Source organism: Bos indicus, chromosome 11 (assembly GCF_029378745.1).
Source record: "Bos indicus isolate NIAB-ARS_2022 breed Sahiwal x Tharparkar chromosome 11, NIAB-ARS_B.indTharparkar_mat_pri_1.0, whole genome shotgun sequence".
NCBI classification, from domain to species: Eukaryota; Metazoa; Chordata; class Mammalia; order Artiodactyla; family Bovidae; genus Bos; species Bos indicus.
This window is the reverse complement of record NC_091770.1, coordinates 49,884,323-49,908,538: the sequence shown is the minus strand read 5'-3', so window position 1 is coordinate 49,908,538 and position 24,216 is coordinate 49,884,323. Positions and strand designations below refer to the sequence as shown.

General features: G+C 44.0%; 2 long non-coding RNA genes across 2 annotated transcripts in view; one reads left to right on the top strand and one right to left on the bottom strand.

The window, feature by feature from the left end:
* Nucleotides 1-2,465: 2,465 nt before the first annotated feature.
* LOC139185786 (uncharacterized) overlaps nucleotides 2,466-24,216 on the bottom strand; it is a 58,973-nt gene continuing 37,222 nt past the window's right edge. The window contains exon 2 of the long non-coding RNA XR_011569292.1: nucleotides 2,466-24,216. This exon is cut by the window's right edge and continues 19,826 nt beyond it. This is a non-coding gene — a long non-coding RNA (uncharacterized lncRNA).
* LOC139185785 (uncharacterized) overlaps nucleotides 6,925-24,216 on the top strand; it is a 20,026-nt gene continuing 2,734 nt past the window's right edge. Inside the window, exons 1-2 of the long non-coding RNA XR_011569291.1 lie at nucleotides 6,925-7,192; nucleotides 13,918-14,050. This is a non-coding gene — a long non-coding RNA (uncharacterized lncRNA). The remainder of the gene's footprint in view (nucleotides 7,193-13,917; nucleotides 14,051-24,216) is intronic.

Below are 24,216 nucleotides of genomic sequence, written 5' to 3'. Positions count from 1 at the left end.
AGGGACTCTCAAGAGTCTTCTCCAACACCACAGTTGTTCAAAAGCATCAATTCTTAGGCGCTCAGCCTTCTTCACAGTCCAACTCTCACATCCATACATGACCACAGGAAAAACCATAGCCTTGACTAGACGAACCTTTGCTGGCAAAGTAATGTCTCTGCTCTTGAATATGCTATCTAGGTTGGTCATAACTTTCCTTCCAAGGAGTAAGCATATTTTAATTTCGTGGCTGCAGTCACCATCTGTGGTGATTTTGGAGCCCAGAAAAATAAAGTCTGACACTGTTTTCACTGTTTCCCCATCTATTTGCCATGAAGTGATGGGACCGGATGCCATGATCTTCGTTTTCTGAATGTTGAGCTTTATGCCAACTTTTTCACTCTCCTCTTTCACTTTCATCAAGAGGCTTTTGAGTTCCTCTTCACTTTCTGCCATAAAGGTGGTGTCATCTGCATATCTGAGGTTATTGATATTTCTCCCGGCAATCTTGACTCCAGCTTGTGTTTCTTATTCACACACAATTTTTTCATAAAAATAACTACATATTTACATACTTTAGAATCAACCATTATGATTCAATTACCAAATACATGAAAATTCTATAGACATTCAGCTGATTTATAAATTCCATACCTTTATATTTTCCTTATTTCTTTAATTCCTGTTTCTCCCTCATGCCTTCTCCAGTGTTCTCTACCCTACTGGTAAAATATTTCACCTGATTCTGCTGCACATGTTAACCAGTTTCAGTATTTTGGCTAACAACAGGGTGCTGTTACACCAAAACTGTGCCAACCAGGGGTGGTTCTGGCAACACAGTGGCTGTGGGTGAGGCTGACACACTACTTTCTCTCTCCAGCCCCAAACCTTGGCCTCCCCGCCCCGCCCCTCCTCTCCTCCTCTTAACCTTTGCCCTAGCCCAATACAGAAAAAGACATCCACCTTCCTCCTTCTCCAACTTCCAGCAACCTCCAAAAGACCTTTTGAAAATCCTCACTCTCTGCAAATGGGTGTGCATGTTCAGTCATTTCAGTCGTGTCTCACTCTTCGTGCCCCTAGGTAGGGACTGTAACCCACCAGCCTCCTCTGTCCATGGGATTCTTCTAGCAAGAACACTGGAGTAGGTGCCATTTCCTAGCCCAGGGCGTCTTCCCGACCTGTGGATCAAACCTGTATCTCTTATGTCTCTTGCATTGGCAGGAGGGTTCTTTAGCACTATGCCACCTAGGAAGTCCTCACTCTCTGTAATGTAGCCATCAGCTTCCACTTTATGGATAACAGCTGTCCTGCTATTGCCTTGCAATGATATTCTTTCACTTTCAAGTCAAATACCTTCATCTTCCCCTTTGTCATATTTTTTTAAGTCATGTCATTTATATAAGATCCTCTTGTCCGTTTCCCAAAAATCTCTTCTCTTCTGCACAGCACTCCCTTTGCCCCAGTATCCTCTCCACAGAAACAGCCCCAAATGTGCAAGGTGGTTGCCTCCTGCCATCCTGCCCCACCTTCTAAACGCCAGACATGACCTAGAACCTACACCACTCAGACACCTGCCTGGCCCTCATTCCACAAGGGCAGGCACCTTCCACACCCCACATCACCCACAGGGGCCCTGGGAGCAGGACAGGCATTGAAGAGCCACAGGAGAGCAACACATGAGACATCTTCCCACTAACGGCTCTGTCAGCCTTGCCATCTGCCCATTGTAACTTGCAAGCCCCACCCCCCACCCCACCCCCCGCCCATGTTAACTTCTATCTACAGCTTCAAATTTTAATTTGCCAGTTGATCTTGACCCTTCGCCCCACTTCCCCCACCCCCACTCAGAGTGCACCATAAACTCTGCTGTGCTTTCTGGAGTGTATTTCTTGTTTTTCCCTTCCTCTTGTTTGCTTTGCCTTGGTTCTACTTCCTCCCACTCTAGACTCCCTGGAAAGGTCATTTTCTCTTTTGACATTTGCAGGGCAAGTCCCTCTCTGTGGGACATTCCTTTTTTGCATCTTACATTCACTCACATTGGATATGACAGGATTCCCAGATCTAACAGACACAGACAGCATCACTCACACCCACCAGCCCCCGCCCTTTCTCTTCCTCCTACAAGTGGGGGAGACAATATACTCCCCCAAATCAGAAGCTCAGCTGGATCACCACTTGCATTTGATCTTAGTAGAGGAGGGAAGGAAGCCAGGGTCTGTCTAAGGGACGCTTGTTGATCAAAGCATAACAAATATCCATCCATCTCCCTCCTGTAGCGAGGCCTCCTCTGAGGCCTAGTCACCCACTTTCTTCCCTAGATGGTCCCCAGGTAAGGCCTGTCCTGTGTCTACACTCATGGCAGTAGCTCCACCACCTTCACTGTAACACTGCAGGATGCAATCCACATCTAGAAATGCTAGCAGCGTCCCCAGCTTCTTCTGTGTGCCCCCCCCACCCCATTGTAAGAATATCATGAAGACTTCCTGTTGTATTATGCTCACATGTTTCTGAAAGCCACCAAAAGCCACAACCAACACTCTGCTCCACCATTTCTCAAACGTTACCTAAGTCAGCCAGGAAGCTGTCAGACTCAGACCCCTTCCCCTCTCTGCAGGCTGGTTCATGATGCCTGCTGCCCAGTCCCATGAAGCTTTATCCTTTGACTTCATCTGGAATGAATTCTCCCAATGTTCCTCGGTTTCCTAAAGAATGTCTTTGTTGACTGCAGCATCTCACTCAACACATACATCAGCACGGTTATTTTCAGAGCCCTTCCTGACCTCAATCTTTTGTACACAGGATGTCCCGGTGTCGGCAGGTAATGTCCTTATTCTTGCACTTAAATGTGTGCTGAGCTGGGCAGGAGTCAAGGGCTCTCATCTGGGAGCTGTCACGGCTGAAGATGATGGAGCCGAGGTCCCCACAGTTCCAGTGTTTGAGGAGGTCCTCTGTGTGTAAGGGACCTGAAAGCTGCCTGCTCGCAGGCTCTCGCTGCAGGCGGGTCTGGTTCAAAGCAAAGATGATCTGAGGGGAGAAAACACAGGTCTTTTTAAGTCCACTGACGCAGCAAAAATAAGCTGCCATCTTAATTCTTCTGTCCGTGGTTGGCAAATAGTCTCACCTGTGTTGGTTATGTAAGGACATGGACCTTTCTGTGTTGGTTATGTAAGGACATAGACCCTGCTGCTGAAAAAAGGAACTCAAATCCTTGGATGGTGTCCAAAGAAAAAAAAGAGGACAGTTCTGCCCACATCAGCCCATCAGATGACACCTGAGAGACTGACAACCTGGAACTCTCTCATGAGAGTGACCAAGACGGGAGGGACCCAAAGAGCTGGCTTGTGAGGACCGGCTGAAGCGGGGGAAGTGAGGTAGGGAGGGACACACAGACACATACCAACAGGTTCAAATTATATGAACAACCAGACAGGATTATACACAATACACACAGGTCTTTCCCAACCATCAGGGCAGCATTTGCGGGCTAATGAGTTCATTTGGTCCACGAAATGTTAATGAAAGTTATTATGGCAGTGTGTGTATGTGTGTGTGTGTGTGTGTGCGTGTGAGCACTGTCGTGTCCGACTCTTTGTGACCCCCATGGACTGTAGCCCACCAGGTTCCTCTGTCCATGGGATTCTTCAGGCTAGAATACTGGAGTCAGTTGCCATTTTCTACTCTAGAGGATCTTCCTGACCCAGGGATCAAACCCACATCTCTTGCAGCTCCTTACCACTAGCGCCACCTGAGATGCCTCTATTATGGCACAAGAAAGGAGAAATGAGGGCTACACAAAATCAAACAGGTTTTTATCTTTTTACATTTTCTTTTACTTGATATATAGTTTGTTTACAATGCTGCTGCATAGCAAAGTGATTCAGTTATACATATATATATAGATTCATTTTTTAATATTCTTTTCCATTATGGTTTATCACAAGATACTGAATATAGTTCCCTATGCTATATAGTAGGACTTTGTTTATCCATTCTATATATAATAGCTAGCATCGGCTAACCCCAACCTCCCACATCCTCCCGCCCCCTTGGAATCCACAAGTTGGTCTCTACATTCATGAGTCTGTTTCTGTTTCAAGGACAAGTGCATTTGTGTCATATTTTAGATCCCATGTATAAATATGGTATTTGTCTTTCTCTTTCTGATTTATTTCACTTAGTATGATAATCTCTAGTTGCATCCATGTTGCTGCAAATGGCATTATTTCGTTCTTTGTCGTGGCTGAGTAATATTCTGTTGTAGATATGTACCACGTCTTCCTTATCCATTCATTGGTCAATGGACATTTCGGTTGCTTCCATGTCTTGGCTATTATGAATAGCGCTGCTATGAACATAGGGTGCATGTATCTTTTCAACTGTAGTTTTGTCTGGATATATGCCCAGGAGTGGGATTGCTGGATCATATAATAATTCTATTTCTAGCTTTCTGAGGAACCTGCATGCTGTTTTCCATATTGGCTGTACCAACTTACATTTCCACCAACAGTGTAGGAGACAAACAGGTTTTTATCCTTACAAAACTCTCCTAGAGTCTCGACACACTAAAGTGTGCTGTGCTTCTCCCTGAGGAGGGGAAGGGTATGCTGGGTTTCCCAAGCTGATTTTGGATACACATCACGAGAAGGTTTGCCCAGAACATCTTTGGGGACAATCCAGACTCAAGGAGTTTTACAAAGCCGTGAACTCTCTGTGGCACTGGAGAGCTAGATCAGAGAGGGAAAGACAGAGAATATGGCACCAGGTGGGAACTGGGTCAGACACCTACCACAGGGCTTCCCTGGTGGCTCAGTAGTAAAGAATCTGCCTGCCAATGCTGGAGACACAGGTTCAATCCCTGTGTCAGGAAGATCCCCTGGAGGAGAGCATGGCAATCCACTCCAATATTCTTGCCTGGGAAATCCCATGGACAGAGGAGCCTGACGTGCTACTCTTTGCAACCCCATGGCTATTTTGCATCCATCGGTCACAAAGAGTCAGACATGACTTAGCAATTAATACCACCACCACCCTCCACAAGACTTCTGACAGCACCAGAGATTCTGTGGCTTTTTCTTTCTCATTCACCCAAGTATGGATGCGGATATATCACCTTTGACAGATGCCCCAGTAGGCAGTGTATAGGATACTGCCTTTGCTGGAATGCTTGCCCCACCCCCTTGGCTCAAATGCAGGCGGGGCCTGTCTGACTCTGAGGTCTTCAGCAGCAAGTTTTCAATTCTCTGGAGATAACACATTGCAAGTCTCAAGCCATCCAATGACACTGTGCAGCCCCCATCCCCTTCTTTCTCCTTCCATACTTTCTCCTCTTCATTCTGAGTGGCCAAGAGGCCAGGAGTCTTGTCACCTTGCTCCTCACAGGCCACTGTGCATGGGCCTGCCTACCACACACCCTCCTTCATCATCCTTTCTGCCCTCAGTAACTCTGTCCCCATCAGGGCCTTAACCAAAGAGAGAGGGGGTGGGTCCTTGTTTATAAAATCCCCTCCTCTCCTCTCTTCTTTCCACATGCCCCCTGCATCAGAGACACCTCCTCCACCCTCTCCCAGAGGTCAGCTCCCCAAGGATCTATAGACCAGCCTCTCTGTCTTGGGACAGGACCCTCTATGGGCCCTGGGGTTCTCACCTATTCACGAGAAACTAACAAAGCCATACTAGGATGTTTGTCTTTGCTATAATTAAACTTTGAACAGCATGCATACCAAATCTATGCTCTGTTCCCACCCTTCCTACCCCTCTGCTGGTGATATGAGTTGACAGAGGCAGATACATCCATTCATGGACAGGTCTGCAAATTCTGGTCTAAGTGAGGAAACTCAAGATGAGCTTCTGGGTTCTAAAACCATAAAATGAGGACCTATCCACACCACCGGGGATTGCTAAATGACTTACGATCAGCTAGAGGAAGGAATCTTCAGAGGGGAGTGCCAGGGGGCATTATGAAGTACCTCTCAGGTACGCCACACCCCAGGCTAAGATCTCACATGTTCCATCTCAGTCTAACTCCTCCAGATCCCCAGGCTCAGCTCAAAAACACTGGCTGATGGCTTTGGATGTTCTAAAGACATTAAGGACAAACCCAGGTTACCTGTGGCTAAGAGATCTTCCTCCAAGAGTTGCCACTGATTCTGAAATGCTTGGTATTTAAAGAAGACTGAGTCACTCATTCTAATGGACACAGCTGTCTGCAAATTGGGGGACGCTGTATGGGACACGCATGTGTGTGTGAGTGCTAAGTCGCAGGGACATTATACATTAAATAAGAACTTTGTTTATTCAGGCCTTTTTCAACATATTCACGTGTCCACCTGTTCATGAGAAGTTTACAAAGACTTGCTGGGATGTTAGTCTTCGTTTTTGATGATTGAGCTTTAAAGAATTTTGCATACCAAAACTAAGCCAATAACATTAATGATTTTCCCCTAAAAAAACTTTTTATTTTTTATTTTGCACTGGACTATAGCCAATTAGCAATGTTGTAATAGTTTCAGGCAGACAGCAAAGGGACTCAGCCATACATATACATGTATCCATTCTCCCCCAAACTCCCCTCCCATCCAGGCTGCCACATAACATTGAGCAGTTTAATGTGCTATACAGTAGCCCCTTGTTGATTATCCATTTTAAATATAGCAGTGTGTACATGTCCATCCCCAACTCCCTAACTATATTTTCTCCCTATCCTTCCCCCCAGCAGCCATAAGTTCCATAATATAAGTGATTTTCTGAGTGCTAACTATAGACCCTGCTAAATAGTTCACTTCTGTGCTCATTTAATCCTCTCAACATCCTGAAGTAGTAACTATTTTTAAATCTATTTTTAAAAAGAAGAAAATGAGGGGAAAGGAAGTTAAATAACTTGCTTATGATCACAAAGCTTAGTAAACCAAAGTGTCCCCACAAAGTGTGTGAACGGAAACAGTTCAACATCAGGACTTGAGATCTTCACCACCATGCTGTACACGAGGTATGCGGCATAACTGACTTTTGTCACATGGTCTAATTTAAATTATTAGGCTTACAGTAAAGACCTAAGAATCTGAAACTGGAAAGAAGAGAGGGAGGGAGAGAGAGCGAAAGAGGAAGAAAAGAGGGAAAGAGGAAGGCAGAAAAGGAGACAGAAGGAAGGGTACACAGAAGACATTTTGAACTGGCGATAATTTCAACACTCGGGTTATAATTGGTTTTAAAACCTGTGAGTATATTTTGAGTTTATTTCCTTTCAGTTTATGTATTTTATGCAATTGATTGTATTATGTATAAAATTATTGCATGCTCAGTCTCTCACGCCTGACTTTGCTACTCCATGGACTATAGCCGGCCAGGCTCCTCCATCCATGGAATTTCCCAGCAATACTGGAGTGGTTTCCCATTCCCGTCTCCAGGGGATCTTCCCCAGCCAGTCATCAAACCAACCTCTCCTGTCTTTCTTGAATTGGCAGGTAGATTCTTTAACACTGCACCACCTGGGGATCCCTATATATAAAATTACTATATGTGTATGTATGTGTATATATAGATATGTATATATGTATTATATATAAAATTTAGTATCCTACACTTTTTGTGTGACACTGTAAGCATTTCGCCAGAATATGGAGTCCTTAGCATCACACTACATGCCATCATTTAATTAAACTATCATGAATAACACCATCAAGAGTATCTAGGAGCAGAAAGTTCTTTCTATTTTCTAATTATTTCCTTAGTATAGATTCCTAAGACAAGGCCTACTGAGTCAATGGGCATGAACCAGTCAAAAGATTGTTACCTCTCTTTTTTCTAGAAATTTCTTTTATCTTGTGCTTTTTTTTTAGTAAAAATTTAATTCTCCATTAAAACAAATTCAATAAACATTGAGTGGTAACACAATCTCCCAATGCCAGTTTTATACAGAAGCTCCATCTCTAATACAATCTGTGCCTCCGTGATACCCTCAGTGGCACACCAGTGCAGACTCACACACACACACACACACACACACACACACACGCACTGCTCCCTCCAACGGGGAGGCTCCTCCCACCCTCGTCCCTGTGACAGATAACACTCTTGTCCTTTGGAAATCGAGACAGGGGAGCCTCCTCCTCAGGAAGCCACGGTCCTGAGGGCACTCCGGGGCACGGTGAGACCATCTCCTCTCTGCCCGGAGCATCCTGTGACTATTCTATCACACCGCTAATAGCATCGCCCTGTATTGTCACCCCATGTGCAGCAATCGCGCCCTGCTCACCTCTCTGTTCTTCCCATCTGGCACACACGACCTGACATACTGTAAACATTCAATACATTTTGACTGAATGAATAAAATCTAGAAATGACTCTGCCAAAAACTGAAGTCTGAGGCGAGCTGGAGACTCATAAAGGAAGCTCAGCAAAATATCACCAGCCAAGACAAACAGGAAGCATCTCCGGGAAGTCCAGACCCATCAAATTTCTCAGAAAAGTAAAAAGGGGTGAGGGCAGGGGAGGAATGCCGGGCCTAATGGGGGAGGGGAGTGAGTCTTACCCCCTAGAGACTCACATTTTGTTTGAGCTTACCTCTCAGCCAGCTTTGGGACGTCTGCATTTGGGCTTATTCCTTAAATGCTTGTCCTGACCAAGCCTGAATGCTCTTAAACTCCCATATTCTCCCCTGGTATTCGGCAGGATAGGGGCCTTCCAGGTGGCACAGTGGTAAAGAATCCACTTGCAAATGCAGGAGACACAAGGGATGCAGGTTTGATTCCTGGGTCAGGAGGATACCCTGGAGTAGGAAATGGCAACCTGCTCCAGTATTCTTACCTGGAAAATTGGGTAAGCTATGTCTCAGTAACAAATTAAACCTGAAATCTCAGTGACTTAGCAGATATATTTAGCTTGCTCACACAATCTGAGTGAGTTAGTGGCTCTTTCATCCATCTAGTCCCTTAGGAATCCAGTTCTGTTTATCTGTGACACTGCCCTCCCAATATATGGTTTCCATGGGGTGCCATGGAGTGGATATGGCAGGCAACCTACAATTTGCCTGGAATTCCCACAATTCATTGGCTAGAAGCAGTCATATGGTCTTGCCTAATCCTTAAGGCTGTTGGGAAATGTATTCTTTCCATTTGCCGAAGAGAGAGAATGTCCTCAAGACATTAAAAGTTAATGGGGAGTTTAGTGCATTACAGAGATTCATGATATCGGACGCATCCCTATTCAGAATTACACACAGTCCCTGGTGGAAGGACATCCAGACAGTAACCTGGCTAGTGGTGCTCATCATGAAAGTGCCTGTCAGCCTGTGGTCCTCGAGTCACAGAAAGACTGGGGACAGCAGAGGCTGAGAATAGGGGTGGGGGAGCACAGGCTAGGGAGCAAAATGCCTATCATAATCCTGCGTTAGTGTAGAATTCTGGAAATTGAGTGGATGGTCAGCAAAGCATCATCAAGAACAAGAGAGTATAACGGATCGTGAAAGGTGTCATGAGAAATGTCAATGACCATTCTTGTATCAACTAATGAAGAACAGAATCACAGCAGCAAGTATAGTGCTAAAAGTTCCAGAAGCTCATTCATTCCTCTTCCATTCATTAATTCAGCCAATAAATTGTTATTGATGCCTACTTGATCCGAGCACTGAATATACAGTAATGAACCAGAAAGACAATATCCTTGCCCTCCTGGGGTTTCATTTTACCTGGAAGTGGGGGAGGTGATGTTAAGAAGAAGACGGGGAGGGGAGAGGGACCTGGGATATCACAGAAGGACATCTGCGTCCCAGAGGTAGAGGCCCAAAATAAACTTTCACTCGATGATGCCAGGCTTGCTGGGACAATCCATTCACAGCAAGTCAAAACTCTTCCCAAGTTAGCCCTTTGCTGCTTTTCCTTGGCAGGAAGGAGATCATCTTGTGTCACCCAGCAACTCTGAGGAAGCCACACTACAAACCAGTGTACTTTAGGTGTGAACAATGAACTGGACATGTGTCTGAGTTGGTGCTAAGTCCTCTTGTTTCTAAAAAAAAACACAAATGCCCTTTTTGAATCTCTAATACAATTTTCTATAGCCACCAAGTCTTTCCTTTTAGAGCTGCTACAGTAGTTCTAACTTAACCTTGGAGGCTTTTATATTGTGCTTATTTGTAGCCTAACAACTTGAGAGAGGCCTTAAGCATCTTATAGATTAAAAGTCAGCGCAGGAAAGCTACTGACTACTGTGTCTCAAGCCCCCACCTAGATTTGGTGGAGGCAGCTGGGTTTTCTTGGCTGGGAAGAGGAAGGAGCCTGGCCCACAGTTCTCCCTGGCAGATCCCAAGTGCTTGTTATCTGTTTCATGAAACACATTGAAAGAAACCCAGAGGAAGACTTTCCTGGTGGTTCAGACAGTAAAGAACCAGCCTGCCAATGCAGGAGATGCGGGTTCTATCTCTAGGTTGGGAAGATCCCCTGGAGGAGAAAATGGCAACTCACTCCAGTATTCTTGCCTGGGAAATCACCTGAACAGAGGAGCCTGATGGGCTACAGTCCATGGCGTCACAAAGAGTCGGACAAGACTTAGCAACTAAACAACAACAAAACTCGGCCCAGCTAAAGCCACTGAGAGCCAGACCGAGCCTCCTCAGAAACCTGCAGTGGCATCTCCAAAAGGTTATCAGCTGTCAATCATCCTCATGTAATTTTCTCTCCTTGCTGTGCTTGCCATAGGCTGAGGCAATCTCACAAATGTGGGGTCTCAGGATGTGACTCACAGAGAAGCAGATTCCTCAGAAGCAACTGAGTTTGCTCAGTTGTTTGACTGAGTTGACCGCAGAGGCTGAGTCCAGGAAGTTCCTCCTGACAAGTAGTGTCAGTGACCTGCTGTTGCTGCTCAATTGCTAAGTTCAGTTGTGTCCCACTCTTTGTGACCCCATGGACTACAGCATGCCAGGGTTCCCTGTTCCTCACTATCCCCTGGAGTTTGTCCAAGGTCATGTCCATTGAATCAGTGATCCCATTCAGCCATCTCATCCAGATGAGATCATTCAGAAGGAACCTGGAATATTAGGTCATAGCTCTATATTCCTACAGTGTGGGATCAGTAACAGGTGATCACAAGTGGGGCACAATGATGGTTAACTGGACAACCAGAAAGCCTAGGAGCAGTGGGAATTATGTCCAGCTGGGATGGGGGGCAGGACGCGGTGGGAGGAGGCAACCAGGAAGAGGAATGAGGCAAAGGGGGAGGCAAGGGGTCCGAGTGAGTGTCAGTGGCCATGCACACTGCCCCCCACCTCCTCCCCAAGCAACCCCTCCCTGCCCACTACCCCTTGTCTCCATTCACTTCCTTTCTTTGCAGTTTCTGCTAACATTTTCTCACATGTTGCACTTACTTGCTAGGACTGTTTTAACAAACTAAGGAACTGAAACAACAGAAATGTATTGTCTCACGGTTCTGGAAGATGAAAGTCCAGGAACTAGGTGCCGGCAATGACATGTGCCCTCTGAAGGCACTAGAGTTCTAGGCCTCTCTCCTAGCTTCTGAGAGTTTCTTGGGTTGTAAAAACATAGCTCCAGTATTTACGTGGCTCTTTTTTTTCTTGTGGGTCGCTCTGTGTCTTAATTTATTCTTTGCATAAGGACACACTCATACTGGATTAGTGTCCACTCTGATGACCTCATCTGCAAAAACTCAGTTTCCAAATTAGGTCTCATTCACAGGTCCTGGGGGTTAGTACTTCAGCATAACATCTGGCAACACAAGTCAATTCATAAAACGTGTCAGTCTCAGCTCTACTCTTTTTTTTCAGTTTGTTATTCAGTGTTTATTAAATAGATTCAGTCTTATATATGCTACACAGATTCAAAAGCAAGAGGATTCCACATGCTTATGAAATCAGTGCATTTAGCAAAGTAATACCATGGAGATAACAGCTTGAGTAACAGCTCATTGGTCTTTTGTTAAGTGAGGGAAGAGGAAGTTGGTCTGTGTGAGTCATTTCACACACACACACACAAAAAAACAATTGAGTTGCAACTCATAGAAGACATACATTCTAAAAATTAAAATATTAAGCCACACTTATTGGAAAACCTCACTATATAAAACACAAATAATTTTTATAGAGCATTGAGGAACTCCTCACCAGCTTAGAAGAGCCACGATAAGCTGCACAGACAGCTCTACTCTTTTTTTTAATAGCTAACATGCATACAGTGGGCTTCCCAGTTGGCACTAGTGGTAAAGAACTCTACTTGCCAATGCAGGAGATGCTGGTTCAATCCCTGGGTCAGGAAGATCCCCTGGAAGAGTACAACCCACCCCAGTATTCTTGCCTGGAGAGTTCCATGGACAAAGGAGCCTGGTGGGCTACAGTCCACAGAGTTGCAAAGAGTCGAACACGACTAAAGTGACTTAGCTCACACTCACACATGCATATGGTAAAAATTTCAAAGAGTAAAAAGAAATTAATCTCCCTCCCATTCCTGTTCCCCAATCACCCTCCTCAAAAGTAATCACTGCTGCTTGTGTCTTATATCTCTTTCCAAGAATAGTCTCTGTATGTAAAGCAGCCAGATACATACGTGGACAGACGGTTGAGAGAGAGAAACAGAGATATCTCCTCCATTTTTTTGTTTTTATTTTTGTTCCTTTGGTTTTTAATCAGTCAAATAAAAACCTTTCCATAAATAAATACTAAAGCTGTATATTACAATGTAAGAGAAAACAATCAAGGAATAAAATGCCAAATCTCGGCAAACAGCAATACTCTCCACTCTTCTTGAAGTAAATGGAGTCTGAGACTTTCTGTCCACAAGATAATATCAATGACTAAGCTACATCATAGAAAAGGAAAAGGGAAATTTCTGAGAGCAAGAAGAGACAAATTAAGGTTGCCTTTCCAGTGAGAAAGCAGATTGGATGCACAAGCCCCTTGGAGACACCCAGGAGGTAACCTCATGGCCCTTAATCCAAAGCTGTCATGGGACCTCTGCTCTGGGCTCAGGCTAACTCAGGCAGACCCCAAGAGAAATCCAGGTAGAAGTCAACAGTTGAAGATATCATACAATCCTGCAAAGATTCAGACTCATTCCTCCAAGATCTCAAATAAGCCTTCCCTTTCAGACATCCATATGGTTTGCTTTTTTCCCAGAAACCTCCTAAGCCAATTTTTTTTTTTTCCCCCAACCATGGTTGGTTTACAACACATTATCTGTCACGTCATGGTGGGCAAAAAACTTGGCAGGCCCCACCCACCACTCTGTAGCTTGTTCATCTCCTTTCATCCAGATACCAGTCCACACAGTGCACTTCATGGGTCGCTTCATGCTTCCTAAGGGCTGCCTGTAAACCAGGATAAGTGCTTGCATCAGTGCCCTAGGATGGGCCACTTTGTCCTGACAGCTCTGGTAGTGTCAATCACCGCCTACAAACACCCCCAGATGACTCCAACACGCAGGCAGGGCTGGGAGCGATTGACTGAATTCAGCCAGGGTCAGAGCTCTAAGAACCTCCAGAGATGCTTACAGATCAGACTCAACTCGTTCAGATGTGAACTGTCTCCCGAGAGCTGCAGTCAGTTCCCGGCTCAGTCCTCTGGCCCTTACTGACAGTTCTCTGCACCAGAGTTTTCAAGGTCTGACTCCCTCATAAGGAAGGATGTGGGCTGTCAGGGTGCTGGCAGGTGGGGCCAGCATGCTTCTGAAACAGTACTGCTTCTATGGTTTTTCCACACAAACGTAAGCCTTTCAGTGGACTCAATTTACTAACACATTATTTCAGGGAGGCGGGATGAATTGGGAGATTGCGATTAACGTATATACACTTCTATGCATGAAGTAGGTAACTAATGAGAACCTACTGTATTGCACAGGGAACTTTACCCAGTGCTCTGTGGTGTTTACAGGACAGAACTGACTCCATGTTAGACCTGTTTCTTTTACTTTAACATTTGCTTCCTGTTGCTTCTGTCACCAGGGCCTGCCCCGGGAAACCCTGAGCCCCTGCCTGAATGTTAAATCAAAATGGCTTTGTTCAAAATGCTGTCCACCTGTGGATGGCTAAGGAAGGAAGAAATGGACACATCCCCTTCCAGAGGCCATTCCAGAAGGTATTAACAAAATTAACAGCCTTTTTACTTTACTTTCTCATCTCCCCACACTCTGTTCTATAAAAGAACCTGGCATTCGAACCCTGATAAGATAGTTATTAGTTTGCCATTAGTCTGCCATTTTCTCGGGCCGCTAGCTTTCCAAATAAAGTAGTATTGCTTACCTCAACACCTCGTCTCTCAGAATTATTGGTCTGTCACGAGATGAGCAGCAAGAACTCAGACTCGGTAACATGGCGGCAAAGGGAATATATGTATACGTACAGCTGATTCACTTTGTTGTACAGTAGAAACTAACACAAATTGTAAAGCAACTAAACTCCAATAAATACTAAAAAAGTAAAACATTATTTTTTAAAAAAACCCACATTCTACCTTCTCCAGCCCAGCTTTGGGAATGTACCAGGAAGCGCCAAGAATTCCTCCCTAATGTTTCCCATATGGCTGCTCTCTTGCCAAGCTACCGTGCTGACACAGCGTCAACAGATTCTCTTAAATGGCAACCCACTCCAGTGTTCTTGCCTGGAGAATCCCAGGGACGGGAGCCTCGTGGGCTGCTGTCTATGGGGTCACACAGAGTCGGACACGACTGAAGCAACTTAGCAGCAGCAGCAGCAGCAGCCGGGCAGCTGACTTCACAGAGGCCCTTGTCACTCACTGTCAATCTGTTAAGAGCACCTGAAAGCAAAGCAAGAGAGGATGAGGTGGAGGTGGTGGAATCTTAGGACTCTGAGCAACATGGAGGGGACAACCAGGGGCCAGCATGATGCATTTACAATAATAATAACATCAGTAGGGACTTCCCAGGTGGTCCAGTGGCTAAGACTCTGCACTCTCAGTGCAGGAGGCCCAGGTTGGATCTCTGGTCAGGGAACTAGATCCTACATGCCACAACTAAGACCCAGTGCAATCCCAAATATATTAATTAATTAATAATGATAATAATAATAGCAGCAGCAAGCCCTCTCCAACTCTGCAGAGTCACCCTGTCCCCTGGGAGGTGGAGCTGCTTTGGGGAGAAAGATGACTCATAGGAAGACTTCTGACCTTTGGGGAAAACTCATTTATCTCTTGAGGCCACCAATGGAGAGTCCCAGGAGAGCCCAATGCATTCCAGCTGGGGATAGAGTGGACAGGCCCATGTCTACATCAGAGGACAAGCAGAGCTCAGGAAAAGCCTCTAACAAAGAGAGGGGCTCAGAGAGCTTCAGGATGGGTCCTGCAGAACCTCTGCTGTTCTCCAAGCCTCACCTGGGAAATGCATTGCATTTGGAAGGATTCCAGGCCACTGAAGCCACCACTGGGGCACTTGGCTCCTTAGAGAGGTTCCCAGTGCTTCTCCGAAGTATGCCAAGCTTTACCTTTTGAACACCTACCCCAAGTCAGATGCTCTGCTCTACTGGGAGACATTTTTAACTACTAGGAGGTCCCTCCTACTTTTTGAGCTCCGTATCTCATCATGATTACCCTATACTTGTTTTCTGTGTATATCAATAGTATGTGTTTCCACATATGCATAATTTATTAACCATCAAATGGAAAATGTGCATGTTCCACTTCTAGGAATCTCTCCCATGGAAACACAAGCACAGGGACTTCCTTGGTGGTCCAGTGGCTAAGATTCCGTGCTCTCAATCCAGGCCGCCTGGGTTCTATCCCTGGTCAGGGAACTAGATCCCACATGCTGCAGTGCAACTAAGAGTTCCTATGTTGCAACTAAAGATCCCACGTGCCACAAGTAAGACCCAGTGCAGCCAAATAAATGAAAGTAAGGGAAGGAGGAAGAAAGAAAGAAAGATGAGCACAAGTACGTAAGAAACATGTGAGTGCATGAGGATGGTCCCTGGGGAACTGTAACAGAGTGCTCCCTGGCACTGGGACTGTTCAATCAAACTTGGAATGACCACACCAAGGGGATTAGCGCATCAAACAGGACAGGCGAGTCGAGGTGATGGCTTCAGATGATCTTCCACTTATAAGCCCTTGAGTTGCTCCATCTCAGGAAGTGCATCTCAGGAAGAGCAGACGCTGTGGCCTCACTTTCTGTCCTCTCTGCCTCCCTTGTTTCTCCTCCCCTCGGCACTGGCCATGAGGCTCCGTGGAGAAGGGGATCAGGACCAGGTGGCCCATCAGGAACCTCCAAGTGGTCCCTGATGTGTCTGGGCCACCTCTTCTGGTTATGCTGGGAGGAGGGAATCCAATGTAACACCAAAAAAAACACAGGGCCAGTGTACCCATCCCAAGGACACACATTTCTATAGCCATGAAACCTATAGAGCTTCAAATGGGGCCATAACAGGCGTAGCCAGAGGGAATGCAGCAGCTGCTCTGAGCATGGCATCAACCAAGTCTGCAGGCCCGAGACAGACAAACACAGCAACACTAGGAGTCTAAGAGGAAGTGCAACCAGCATGATCATGGGGTGGGGCCTGTGAGGGTAAGTGCTGCAAGCTTGTCCTGGGGGTTGCTTCCAACATGTCACCAGGAATCAGTCCTCCCCTAGGGGGCAGCCACGAGTGTGGCAACTGCAAAGACAACTATTAGGTAGCCGCAAAAGTGATTGCAGTTTTGCACTGTTGAACTTTCCCATTTGATATTGAAGTACATTCTTAAATAAATGTAGTCATGTTAATGTGCATTACTCACTTTATGTTTTTGGCTAATGACCTATTACTTGCTGTTTCAGTTCAGTTCAGTTCAGTCGCTCAGTCGTGTCTGACTCTTTGTGACTCCATGGACTGCAGCACACCAGGCTTCCCTCCATCACCAACTCCCGAAGCTTACTCAAACTCATGACCATCGAGTTGGTGATGCCATCCAATCATCTTATCCTCTGTCGACCCCTTCTCCTCCCACCTTCAATCTTTTCCAGCATCAGGGTCTTTTCCAATGAGTCAGTTTTTCTCATCAGGTGGCCAAAGTATAGGAGTTTCAGCTTCAGCATCTGTTCTTCCAAAGAATATTCAGGACTGATTTCCTTTAGGATAGACTGACTTGATCTCCTTGCAGCCTAAGGGACTCTCAAGAGTCTTCTCCAGCACCACAGTTCAAAAGCATCAATTCTTTGTCACTCAGCTTTCTTTATAGTCCAACTCTTACATTCATACATGACTACTGGAAAAACCATATCTTTGACTAGACATACCTTTTTTGGCAAGTAATGTCTCTGCTTTTTAAAATGCTGTCTAGGTTTGTCATAGCTTTTCTCCCAAGGAGTAAGTGTCTTTTAATTTCATGGCTGTAGTCACCATCTGCAGTGATTTTGGAGCCCAAGAAAATAAACTCTCTCACTGTTTCCATTGTTTCCACGTCTATTTGCCACACAGTAATGGGACTGGATCTTAGTTTTCTGAACGTTGAGTTTTAAGCCAACTTTTTTCACTCTCTTCTTTCACTTTCATCAAGAGGCTCTTTAATTCTTCACTTTCTGCCATAAGGGTGGTGTCATCTGCATAGCTGAGGTTATTGATATTTCTCCCGGCAATCTTGATTCCAGTTTGTGCTTCATCCAGCCCAGCATTTCTCATGATGTACTCTGCATATACTTGCTGTTTATTTGATATTAATTTTAGATTATAGAAATGATGTTAGACAAAAAGCAAATTCGAGTGATTTGAGTTCTAAATGGACCATAAACGAGAGGAGACAACTGGCAACATCAACAATGAATCTGGCCCAGAAACTCTTAATGACTGTACAGTGCAATGGTGGTTCAAGAAGCTTTGCAAAGGAGACCAGAGCCCTGAAGATTAGGAGTGCAGTGGCCAGCCATCAGAAGTTGACAACAACCAATAGAGAGCAATCATTGAAGCTGATCCTCTTACAACTACACCAGAAGTTGCCCAAGAACTGAATGTCAACCATTCTACAGTCGTCAAGCATTTGAAGCAAATTGGAAACTCAATAAGTGGATGCCTCATGAGCTGATGAAAATTTTTAAAGTGGTCATTTTGAAGTCATCTTCTCTTATTCTACACAACAACAAACCATTTCTCGATCGGATTGTGATCTGTGATGAAAATTGGCTTTTATGCGACAACCAGCTTAGTGGTTGAACCCAGAGAAGCTCCAAAGCATTTCCCAAAGCCAAACTTGCACCAAAGAAAAGTTATGGTCACTATTTGGTGATCTGCTGCCTATCTGATCCACTACAGCTTTCTGAGTCTTGGCGAAATCATTACATCTGAGAAGTATGCCCAGCAAATCAATGAGATGTACCAAAAACTGCAATGCCTACAGCCAGCACTGGTCAACAGAAAGGGCCAATTCTTCTCCACAATAATGCCTGACTGCACATTGCGCAACCAACACTTCAAAAGTTGAACAAACTGGGCTACGAAGTTTCTGCCCTCCCCCTGCACATTCACCTACCTCTCACCAACTGACTACCACTTCTTCAAGCATCTTGACAACTGTTTTGCAGAGAAAAATTTCTACAACAAGCAGGAGACAGAAAATGCTTTCCAAGAGTTTGTTGAATTGTAAACCAAGGATTTTTATGCTACAAGAATACACGAATTTATTTCTCATTGGCAAAAATGTATTGATTGTAGAGGTTTCTATTTTGATTAATAAAGGTGTGTTTGAGCCTACTTATGACTTAAAATTCATGATCCAAAACTGCAATTACTTTTTCATCAACCTACTAGTAAGTTCGTGGTGAAAGTGAAAGTGTTAGTTAGTTAGTTAGAAGAGTTCCGTCACTTCCAACTCTTCACAACTGCATGGACTGCAGCCCACCAGGTTCCTCTCTCCATGGAATTCTCCAGGCAAGAATACTAGAGTGGGTTGCCATGCTTTCCTCCAGGGGATCTTCCAACCCGGGGATCGAACCCGGATCTCCTGCTTTGCAGGCGGATGCTTTACCACCTGAACCACCAGGGAAGCAGCTAATGTTCAGGTGATGGGATTTCTCTTCTCAACCACACAGAGTGAACACTCCATAAGTGAGCAAAATGGAAGCCAGAGCCTGCTGGGCCAAAGCTGAAGCCCAGAAGGAAAAAGAAATATCAAGCTCCTCGATGTTATGAGACAGCTTGGATAGGAGAGGAGGTTGAGGGAGAATGGATATATGTATATATATGACTGAGTTGCTCTTGCTGTGCACCCAAAGCTATCACACCTGAAACTATCACAATTAAACTTTGCTAATTGGCTATACTCCAATGTAAAATAAAAAGTAAAGAGAAAAAAAAAAAAGATTTAATGATAGGAAGAGTCACCATCACCACAGGACAGGTGAAAGTCACCACAGGACAAGGAAAGCTGGTCAACCCAAAATCCATCTCCTTAACCAGGGGTAGAGCTACTAGACTGAGGAAAAAGAGGGTTTATGGATTGAATTTTATCTCCCCAAAAGGCAAGGTCATCCTAACCTGCAGGATATACAAATGTGACCTTATTTGGAAATAGGGTCTTTGCAGATGTAATCAATTTAAAATGAGGTCACTGAAGTGGGCCCTACTCCCTTATGGTGTCCTTAAAAGAAGGGGAAACTTGGACACAGACAGATACACACGCACACACACACACACACACACAGAGGGAACACGTGTAAAGACAGCCATGTGTTGACAGAAGTGAAAGTTGGAGTGTACATCTACAAGCCAAGGATTACTGACAACTACCAGAAACTGGAAGAAGAAAGGGATGATTTTTCTCCAGATCTCTCAGGGAATATGGCCCTGCCAACAGCTTGATTTCAGATTTCCAGACCCTAAAACTGTGAGAGAATAAGCTTCTATCATTTTAAGCCACCCCAGTTTGTGGCATCACAGCACTAGGAAACTAATACTTGGGGAACAGATCTGCTCCTGCTCTCACCACAGGCCCACCAGGAAGGATCTAGGACACCACAAATGAGGTGAGCTGATCTACAGCTACTTCAGTTTCTATAGGTTAAAAAACCCAGTTGGGCTGGCTGTCTCTTGAAGAATTTGAAAGAGCTAGTCCTACTCCAAAATTGGTAGACCCTCAATGCAATCTTGATCAAAATACCAACAGCATTTTTCACAGAACTACAACAAATAATTCTAAAATATGTATGTAAATACAGAAGACCACAACTAGCCAAAGCAATCTTAAGAAAGAAGAACAGGGCTTGAGGTATCACACTCTCTGACTTCTGATTACTATACTACAGTAATCAAAAGAAAAGAAAGCTACAGGAATCAAAACAGCATGGTACTGGCACAAAAACAGATACATAGATCAATGAAATAGAATCAAGAGCCCAGAAACAAACCCACGCACATATGGTCAATTAATCTATGACAAGGAGGCAAGGATATACAATGGAAAAAACGAGTCTCTTCAATAAGTGGTGTTGGGGGACAGCTACATGTAAAAGAATGAAATTCGAACATTTTCTCACTCCACATAAAAAGATAAATAAACTCAATATGGATTAAACATCTAAATATAAGACCAAAAACCATGAAATTCCTGTAAGAAAACATAGGCAGAATACTCTCTGACATAAATTGCAGCAATATTTTTTTTTGGATCTATCTCCCAAGGCAAAAGAAACAAAAGCAAAAACAAAAAAATGGGAAGATGATGCAAATCACCTAGACTTTTGCATATGATAAGTTTGCAGGAAGAAAGCCTGGCTTACTGCAATGGGGTGTAATTAAACTCAAAATCTTTTGCTCAGCAAAAGAAACCAAAAGAAACAAAATGAAAAGACAATGTATTAAATGGAAGAAAATATTTGCAAATGATGTGACCAATAAGGGGTTAATATCAAAATACATAAACAGCACACAGAATTGAACATCAAAAAAAAAAACCTAGTTAAAAAATGACAGAAAATATGAATTGATATTTTTCCAAAGAAGATATACAGATGGCCAACAGGCACATGGAAAGATGTTCAGCATCAGTAATCATGAGACAAATGTAAGTCAAAACCACAATGAAAGATTACCTCACACCTGTCAGAATGGTTATCATAAAAAATACCACAAAAAGCAAATGTTGGCAAGGATGTGGAGAAAAGGGAACACTTGTACACTGTTGGTGAAAATGTAAATTCATTTACTGGAAAACAGTACGGAGGTTCCCCTAAAAATTTAAAATAGAGTTACCACATGACCCAGAAATTCCACTCCTGAGTTTGTATCTGAATAAATGAAAAACATTAATTCAAAAGCATACATGCATCCCAATGTTCATAGCAGTTGTGTTTACAATAGCAAAGATATTAAAACAATCTAAGTATCCATCAACAGATGAATGGATAAACAAGATGTGGTTTATACATACAATGGAATACAACTCAGCCATTAAAAAAGAATGAAAATTTACCATTTGCTACAACATGGATGGACCTGGAGAGTATTATACTAAGTGAAATAAGTCAGATAGAGTCAAATGCTGTTATGTTATCAGTTAAATGTGGAATCTGGAAAAAAAAAAATGAATGAATATAACAAAATTGAAATTGACTCACAAATATAGAGAACAAACTAGTGGGTATCAATGGGGAGAGGGAAGGAGGGAGGGGCAAGATAGGGGCAGGTGATTAAGAGATACAAACTACTCTGTATAAAATAATAAACTGCAAGGATATACTGTACAGCACAGAGTAAGCCAATTTTCATAATACCTTTATATAGAGTATAATCCATAAAAATATTGAATCACTGTTATATACCTGAAACTAATATTGTATATAAGAACATTGTAAATCAATTATACTTCAATTTTTTAAAAAGTGCCCCAACTTTTGGTGAAAGGAACAGTGTGTCTAAGACTGTGATGAAAAGCAGAGGAACATCAGAGGGTACCTAAATCCTGTGACCAAGAAGGCAGTAATCTCTGAAGCAGGTTAAAGAAAAAGGAGATCAGGAAGACCAGACTCAGAGAAGTATCCCTACAGAGTCATTCCAGCTTTCCTTACTTCAATTCAATTAAATAAAAGGAAATCCATAGAATCTGAGCGTGAAACTCTCACGTGTTTTAGGACACAATACCACAATGTTTACAGCAAAACAATTAGAAACAGCAGAAACTTGAAAACAGCTCAAATGTCCATTAAAAAGGGGCAGGATAGATGGTGGTATATGTATCAGTGAGATGCCATGCAACAAAGAAAACGAATCGTGGCCACATTTATTAGCATTAATGAATGTTGCAAAATGCTCAGTAAACCAGCAAGGCATAGAAGAATGTATATCATGTAATTGCATGTATAGAACAATTGAAAAACCAACACCAATAACACACTGTTTAGGATACATATGTGGTGACTTCAGGTAATGCATAGGGAGTTTATATGGGACCGTTACAGAGACAGCAGGAACCAGCTGGAATCAGGGCTTCCCTGGTGGCTCAGTCAGTAAAGAGCCTGCCCATGGTGCAGGAGACCTGAGTTCGATCCCTGGGTCACGAAGATCCCCTGCAGAAGGAAATGGCAACCCACTCCAGTATTCTTGCCTGGAAAATGCCATGGACAGAGGAGCCTGGAGGGCTGCAGTTCACAGGGGTCCCAAAGACTTGGACATGACTGAGTGATTAACACAAACATCCCAGCATTAAATTGGCTTAAACAATAATGGAACAGACTGTCACATAGCAGAAAGTCAAAAGCAGAGGAGCATAGTAAGATCAGGACTCCCCTGGTCTATGTAACTGCCCTTATAACAAGAAAATCCAACACCAGTCTCAGAAAGAAAAAAAAAAAAATCAAAAACTCCCTTCCAACCTCTCCTTGACCAGGTGAACCCAGCATAGGACACATGCTCACACCCACACCCATAAAAGTAGACAGAGGAATATTATATGCTGACCGGCTTAAACCCAGATTGTTGAACCAATCACTAAGAAGATTGGGTCCCGGACCAATCACTCCAAGAGGGACACTTGGAGTGAAAACAAGAAAGATGGCAAACTGTTGGGTTCAAAAACAGAATTCAATCCCAACCCTGTCCGAGTTTCTCTTGCTAGTTTGAAAGTAATGCTTAGGAATAAAAAAATGGAATGTGGCAAGGGGAACCAAGGGTTTAAAATGTGTCAGTGAGCCCCAGTTGGATCTCTGGTCAAGGAAATAAGATTCCGTATGCCACATGCCTCAGCTGGGGGAAAAAAATTTTATTCAGTAAAATGTGTCAGCAAGGATGAGGTATAAGAGTAAACCCACTAGTTACAGGTAAACCCAAGCACTTTACAGTAGAAGAAAAGCAAGACAAACTTTTACCAAATGTCTTTGATGCACTTTATAAAGGTCCTCTTGTTTATTCCTCATTACAATCCTATGAGGTTTGTTTCATCACACCCATTTTACAGATGAGGAATCAGGCACAGAAAGGGCTATCTTTCAAGGACTATATGGCTCAAGGTCACAATGCTAAGAGACAGGGAAGCCAGGACTCAAACCCAGATCTATGGTCCCCAAACATCATATTCTTTCCACTGAGAAGCTGGGTAGCTGCTGGTGAGGCTAGCAGCAGGACTGACCCTGACCTCTTCAAGGTGTCCAAAGACAACTTCAGCTAAGGCAAGGTCTGACTCCTCAGAGCACATGTACCCTTGAGCCAGGGAGAGGCAGTATGCCTGTTCTTGTTGAGTTGCCAAATTGTGTCTGACCCTTTGCGACCCCGTGGACTGGCAGCACATCAGGCCTCCCTGTCCCCTCACCATCTCCCAGAGTTTGCCCGAGTTCATGTCCATTGAGCAGGTGATACCATCCAACTATCTCATCCTCTGTTGCCCCGTTCTCCTCCTGCCATCAATCTTTCCCAGCATCAGAGTCTTCTTCAACGAGTCAGCTATTCTCATCAGGTAGCCAAAGTATTGGAGCTTCAGCTTCAGCAACAGTCCTTCCAGTGAATATTCAAAGTTTCCTTCAGGTTGACTGATTTGATCTCCTTGCTGTCCAAGGGACTCTCAAGAGCCTTCTCCAGCACCACTTTGAAAGCAGTATGCCTACTTCTCCTGAATGTTCCATCCTGGTTATAACAGTGCCACTCAGGTGTAATGATTTAGAAACAGCCCCAAATCCAACTTCCGGATCTGTTAATTAACAGCCCTCACTTAGATCACTGTGTCAGGTCAATTTCTGCCTATAGGAGAAAAAAAAAAAAAAATCCACAAAACCATTCTCTTATTTCAGATCTTTTTCTTCTGCTAGGTGTTCAAGAAGTGCCAAATCACCATGCTCCCTG